The following is a 7,698-nucleotide window of genomic DNA, read 5'->3' as shown; positions in this document are numbered from 1 at the left end:
TTAGTATTGTTACATTTTCACCATGAGAAATCAATGTCATAGAAAGTTTGAACACAACAATTATGGAGATAGTTGATAGCATGCTCTCATATATGTAGTTTTGGGAAAAGAATTTTGGGTTGAGGTTGTCAACACACCAATATATTTAATCAATCAAAGTCTATATTCTTAGTTGTAGTTTGAAATTCTAGAGGAAAAATGTCAAGGAAATGAAATTTCTTACAATCACTTGTGAATATTCAATTGTGAAGATTTTGTTCACATTCCACATGACAAAAGAACAAAATTTGAAGTGAAGTCAAAAATTTGCATCTTCATTAAACATGGAGATGTGAAATGAGACTACAGGTTGTGGGATCCAGTTGCCAAACAAGTTACTCACATCATAGATGTAATTTTTAACAAAAAAGTGTTCCCAAATTTGTCAAAACAAGGCATGCCTACACAAGGCCATCTGTCTTTGGAAGATATAAACCAAAAATAGTGTATGCGATAAAAGAGCTAGGATGATGAAATTAAGTGTTGAATGTATCTAAAGTCTAGATTTTGGTTAAAGGTCTAACTATTGGGTTTGAATCACCCTGGTTTGAAGCTAAGGTTGTGAGAATTCTTCGAATTCTTGTCTAGTAAAGATATGTTCAACAAGTCAATATTCATGGCCAATTTCATAATACAAAAGAGTAATTCAATGTTGGGGCCAATTACTTGTTCCTTGGTAATTTTATTGATAAAGGCTTTTATTTTGGGGAGATCTTTTTTATAATTGTTTGCACTAAAAGTCCAATATCCTAACCAATTCACACCAATGTGGGGAAATCTTGAGAGTCAATCAATCACACAGGTAGATGGAGTTTATGATGCATGAAAGGTGCTTGACAAAATATTTGAACAAGATTTTGCTTCCTAGAATTTTATGATTGTCGGGTATTCCAAAGGGTTCATCAAGGAGGCAATGCAGACTTTTGGACAAGTGAAAGGGGGAGGTAAAGTGCAAGTACAAGTAGGGAAAATATTAGTGGATGAGAGATCTATGCAGTGGAAGTTATTGGTCCCCATTCTCTACAAATGGCTGGCTAATCGTAACCTACTTTGGCCTTCTCTCTCGTACCGATGGGAGCCTCAATTTCTCCAAGCTTACAAGAATCATCAATGCTTGTACCTATTGGAATAGACATACCAAATACATTAGTAATTGCAACATGTGAAGTTGATAAACCAAGGGTTGCAATAGCTGAGCATATATCTCAATTTAATGAAGAGGCACATTCTCCTTTTGTAAATAAGTTCAAGACCATTCTACATCCTGGTGAGGTTAACAAAATGCAATAATTGCCACAAAATAGCTAAATTGTAGCTACATACATAGACGGTCCAAATGTATTTTTTTGTGATGTGGATTCGCAACCAAATCACCAAGCTTCCCTTGGGGAAATAGATCCTCGTCCAAATTTGGTTTTGACCATACATAAGAATAATGTTGAGTTTGCACTGGCTATGAGTCCAAGTGCACCATTTGTCCTTTTTGGAGGAAAAGATAAAGTGTTTTTCTATGTAGTATACTATACCATATTGCTTCTATATCTAAACCCTCGTCTTCCAAGCAATCAAAATCTCTTATATCTCATAGTGAGAAAAAATCAAACAATCCTTCAATTGGTGCTAGAGGTGTGTATAAAAGACATAATGATACGGTTAAGGATGTGCAATTTTGTACCTCCAACACATAGGAATTATGTTGTATAGGTAATGATTCTTGCCTTCATTTGTGGGATGCTCGATCCAGTAATAAGTCAATTGTTAAGGTGGAGAAGGCACATAATGTTGATCTTTATTGTGTGGACTAGAATCCTCGTGATGAGAATCTAATTTTGACCGGGTCTACTCATAATTCAATGCACATGTTCGATCGTCGAAATCTTGTATTTGATAGATTTGGCTCACTAGTACATAAGTTTGAAGGTCACATAGCTTCAATTATTTGTGTGCAAAGGTGTCCAGACAAAGAATTTGTGTTTGGAAGTTCTATAGAAGATGGTTACTTGAAGGTGTGGGATTGCAAGAAGGTTAAGCAGAAGAAGATGTCACTTATTCAATCCAAAGCTAAGAAAGTCTTGAAAGAGGTTTTCAATATGACAAATAGAGTGTTGTATGATGTTATTGGAACCATCAAGCATGTGGAGAGAGATATGATTGAAGTGTTTGGTAGAAATGTGGATACATCAACCATAAAAACTAAGGGTCTATTGTGATTCAGAATGCCAAAGAGTTGTTAGGTTTAATTGATTCTGACTTGGCTTAGAGAAAAATAATCCAAAGTGTTCTTGAATGGAATTTAGAGAAGTTGTTCAATCTTGCAAAGCTTCTCTAGGCTCAAGTCACATCCCATTTATTTAATTACTTTAATAATGCAATAAAATAGATTAAATTAATAAATGCAAATGAAAAAATGAATTTATTATGATGTCATCATTTTCTCATTATGTTTCGACTATAGTTTTTGGACTAACCTATTGACATATGACTAAGTGTAGGTGAGAGTTGTAGATGAGGATATGGTTGAAGGGAGGAGTCTAGCCATTTGGTAAAGGATGGATATGAAGGATAACCAATATTCACACACCGCGTAGTTTCATGTAGAAATTATGTTTGAATGACATGATGAATGTTTCTAAATGATTTGATGATGCATACATATAATCGTTATCACATTATTGCAATTAACTTGGAAATGAAAATAAATCTGCATACCTTGTTTGTATTTATGTGCTTACATTGGTAATGCCTTTATTTTGATAAATTTTGACTTTCTCTGATTATAAAAGTTGTTGTCTTTGATTGTGTTGATATGATCACGCTTCATATATACTCATGCTTGAACGATAGATACTTGATATCAATTAATTATTATTATTAAATATAATTGCTGAGCCACTATATAGCTATGGAGGCCGGTTTGTTTGAAAAACAAACCTTACATTATAACGTATGCATTATGTATCCAAAACCAAATGTTTTATTTCTTATGCCACCACGAAATGCTTCTCTACCAAACGTAATGTTTCTTATACACATCAAATGAAATCATTCAAAACAACGTTTAAAAAAGTATATGGAAAGGACCATAGTTATGTGTTATCGAACCAAGCTTATTATCACCAACTTTGGCACGTTTTGTAAGGTATTATATGGTGCGATACTGCAGCCCACTGTGCGTTTCTTTCACAGCCAACTTCTCCATTATCTTTGCCAATATAATTATTTTTGTAGCTTGCCAAAAACGCAACCAAAGGAATGAAAGATACTGAAAAAAAAACATTGTGTTATTGATTAGGAGGGTAATGCCTTTCTACAGGCCAGCCATATCTTCTGCAAACATAACTCAAAAACAGATCCACAAACTAAAATCTCTTATCAAAAAAGAATTTTCCTTTCCAGATCAATTATTTTTCTACCAATATTTACATGAACTCCATACTATTTTTTTGGGTAATATGTGTGCTCGTTATCACTTCGGATGTAGAGATGAAAGGAGATTCACCCAAATTTCTTGTTGAGAAAGAATAATATAAGTGAACCGGGAGATAGGGAAATAGAGAGAAGAAAATAGATTTGGCAGAGGTTTGAAGTCCAAATGTCATGTTATCGATTCAAGATGCAATAAGAACATGGAAGGATACAATACTATAGGAATGTTATATCAAAAATGGTATTTATGCTTGAGCTATCCAAAGGTCCACAATGAAGGCTTCAATTTATCCAGGTGTGTTTCATAATTTTATCAAGTATTGCATGATAAGGAGTATCAATGTTGGTTACATGCGTAACTCTATTCATCTGTATGTTTTTACTTGTCTTCATCCATTTGTGATTACTTAAATACATGTCCATACCCTCATTGAATTTGTGTTTCTCTTTTTCTATTCATGTATGTATGTTGTTTGGAATTTGGTTTCCACCTATGAAATCCTTCACTAATTCTCCTACTATTCATTACTTTCTTACTTGCAAAATTTCTTATATTGATTTTCCTATCTGCATGCAACTTTTCCAACCACTATGGTTCGCATCGCATGACTTGGCAGGGTGGATGCTAGCACAAGCAGCGTTCGTAGAAACTGTCATTGGCATAAGCTCAAAAGTTACAAGCTTTATCAACAAATTTATATTGACCATATATGTAATACTGATATCACTATACCAATAGGGAGAACCATAGCCAAATCACATATCCTCTTTGAGTTTTCACATCATGCATGCATCGCTATCATAACAGATACCAAGTAATATGTAATTGGTTTCCTTTATTAATAGCACTTAGAACTAATCTGTGAAGGGCATTATGTTCATGTACATATTATTTTTATTTATTGAGTCATGAACTGCAAAGGTTTAATTCGTTGCTAGAAAGAAGTTTGACCAATATTTAAGATCGTCACCTGCATAATAGATTGCATGTTTATGACCTTTCTATACACATCCAAATTAGCATGTAGTTATACCCTACCGTATTATCAAGTAATGATCTTCTGATTAGCTCTCATATAAGGTTTGGTCTGACATGCAATTTATAGTATATTCTTTTGGTGTAGTTTGGTACATAATTGATCTCTTTTGTATTTCTAGCCTTAAGTGTAAGATATCTTTATTTTTAGAAGATGTATAGTCATTGTACGTGATAGTATCATGATGTCATTAGTGTATATTTTAGAAATATTTTTCGATTTTATTGTTCATAAGAAATCTTGATTTTTAAAAACGATGAGTTTAACCTTATATCAATAATGTAGTTAACCTTTAAAGATCTATTGTAGCGAAATAGAACAAGGGGAAGCATCTATTTAAGTTCTTGTATGATAGTAACGATTTATGAATGTTTGGGAGTAGTATAGAACAACATGAATATGTATTTAGTTGCCCTTATATCAATATGACACATGTGTATGAATAATATTTCATATCCCTTAAGATAGGCACTCTATTTACATAAGAAATGTTAGTATGCAAGAAAGACAAATCTTAGAAGACGCATTTTTTTAGAGAACATGTCAAGTTAGGAAAAGATTTAGCTTTACAATCATGTAAGTGTTTAAGAGAACATTTATTAGTATAATGGATAATATCGTTCATAATGTACTAAGGATTTTGAACCATTATAGTTAATGTATTACAAATTAAGTAAAATTCTCTAATTTAATAAGTAGTGGCTACATGAGATTAGTGTTAATATTATCTGACTAACTAATGCTGATTTCTTTTCAACTATGCTTTTTAACTTATAGCTTCTCAATTTTGTTATGTTGCTTAATTTATGAACATGAAATCAATGAAATTAGTTTTTAACATTAGAATGTATACACACACGCACACACACACACACACACACACACACACATATATATATGCACTACGATTATATATGCATTATTTATACATACTTGTGATATACTTTCTTTAATAAATATTTGCATATTCTTTAAAATGGTGAAATCCCTATTATTTTTGTTATCAGTTTGTATGCTTGTTGAGACATAAATTTAGCTATCATTGCATTTGGAACAAGACAACATATGAATATTCATTTTGAAGTTCAACTTGTAGATTTGTTCTTGCTTGAATGATAGTGTGTTTCTCATCTTGCATAATATCATATTAGGAAAAGAAAAGAATTAGAATCGTGATATTTATCATATACATGGAGTCAATTATATGTGGGCATATGTGTGATTGATTGTTTGTTTTCATTTAAGATAGTAGTTGTTTCTCTTTGTATGTGTTAAGTTGTATTCTAGGAAGGGATGTTGAATATGGGTAAACAGAGAAGGATGATCCTTTTTTCAAGAACATCTGTGATTTTTAAGTGCTTTGGCCAAAGCCTAGTTCATTGAAATAAATGAATTAGCCTATAAAATTTCTTAATATGTTTCTCTACCATATCTTGATATTAGGACATTGGATTCAGACATTGGATTTTATTATTATAAATGCATGTAGATATATCAGGATGTACCAGGGTTTCCATCTTGCCTTTATTTTTCAAATAGCTAGGCTCTTCATGTAGGGTCGATGGTTCTTCATGTCATGAAGAACTTCGAGAAAGCATAGCTTTGTGGCTAGGCAAAAAAGTATCTGAGCCATGTTCTCGTCCTTGATTTGTAGATGATTGTGTGTGATGGAGGAGCATCCCTGGTTCTTGGAAATCTTGCAACCAAAAACATTTTCTTTTTAGTTTGTTTCATGTTTGCAGTTTCAGCATTTCTTTTTGTGTTTCTTGGAATTTGCTCACCGGATCTTTCGAAGCTGGATTTTGTTTGTGGACATTTTCTTCTACCTTATCCTGAGTCTGCGGAATATTTGGATCTTTTTTCCAGCAAGTTATCCCTTCCAGAATCTGAGACAATTTTTGGGCTTGGAGCACCAAAACCGCTTGAACCTATTGGTGAATCTTGCGGATCATTTTTGTAGCTTGCGTAGCATCAATTTGTCGTTTCCAATGTTCCTTGGCATGTGGTCGACCTTCCCTTAGGTATGCACTTTGAATTCAATGGACTTTTCAGAAAGATCTCTTTGGCGAAGGTTGACCTTTTTGTTTTACACGTTTCATCTTGTTCATCGATATTGTTTCATCTTGGGCCAACACAAATCATTCTTGATCATATAATTCAATGTAATTAAGCATTTAGAAGTTAGTGATTAGAACATAGAGGATAAATTTGAAGGTTAGGAGGTTCGAAGTTGGCTCACATTCTTACTTGAGCCCGGATATTGTATTTGAGCATGTATGTAACCAAACTAGCGTGTCGAATCTTGTGAGCACGCATGTTGCCGACAGTTTGTAATTGATTTTCATGACATAATACGGTTTGTTTTTGCATTGCCTCCATCATATTGAGTTGTTTTTGTTGTGTAACTCTTGTTGCATGATTCAAACTATTCTCTTTGAGGACCCTCCTACCGTGACTACACCAAGTGGTATCAGGGCAAGTTTTCATTCTGAAGATTGCAGAGTCCTGTAAGATTTTGTTGTAGGGTGGCAGATTGAGGATCCAGCCTGCAACTGCAGAGGACTGGCGTGAAGATGGTGTGAAGAGAAAATACTAGAGGTGTTGGAGTGCATGGAAATTCAGACCCTGTTGTGATGGAAATGCTGAGAGGAATTGTTGCCCAATTAGAAACTATTGAAATGGCCTAGAGAATAGGTCGACATGTTGACGATGTGAGTGATGATGAGGAAGAAGAAGTAGCTAGAGAACAAGGAGCAAATCCATCAGTGAATGATTTGGATGAATAAAGGTTCATAAGAGCCTTAACAAGAATGAATACTAGACCATATTTAACCCTACCGGATTATGATGGCAAGCTGGATTTGGATGGATCGTTAGATTGGATTACGGAGATGGAAAAGTATTTTGATTTTGAAGGTACCGCGGAAGATAGGAAGGTTAAATATGCTTGTACTAAGTTGAAAGGACATGCATCTGTTTGGTGGGAATATTTGTAGGTAGATAGACAAAGAAGATTAAATCTTGGGAGCGGATGGTTAGCAAGTTGAAATCAAAGTTTATGCATGTTGATTATCAAGTGAATCTGTTCTGGAAGTTTTAGAATCTAAAGAAGAAAGAATCTAATGTGAAGGAGTATACCGAAGCATTCTACACATTGAATATCAGATCTGGACATACTAATGATGAGATTGAACAA

At 33.8% G+C, this 7,698-nt stretch overlaps 1 pseudogene; it reads left to right on the top strand.

Moving 5' to 3' along the window:
* The first annotated feature begins 952 nt into the window (after positions 1-952).
* LOC131080043 (WD-40 repeat-containing protein MSI4-like) lies at positions 953-2,249 on the top strand (annotated as a pseudogene).
* Positions 2,250-7,698: the final 5,449 nt, after the last annotated feature.

Source organism: Cryptomeria japonica, chromosome 3 (assembly GCF_030272615.1).
Source record: "Cryptomeria japonica chromosome 3, Sugi_1.0, whole genome shotgun sequence".
In the NCBI taxonomy this organism is placed as follows: Eukaryota; Viridiplantae; Streptophyta; class Pinopsida; order Cupressales; family Cupressaceae; genus Cryptomeria; species Cryptomeria japonica.
Note: the sequence above shows the minus strand (reverse complement) of the source record. Positions and strands in the feature narration are given on the sequence as shown.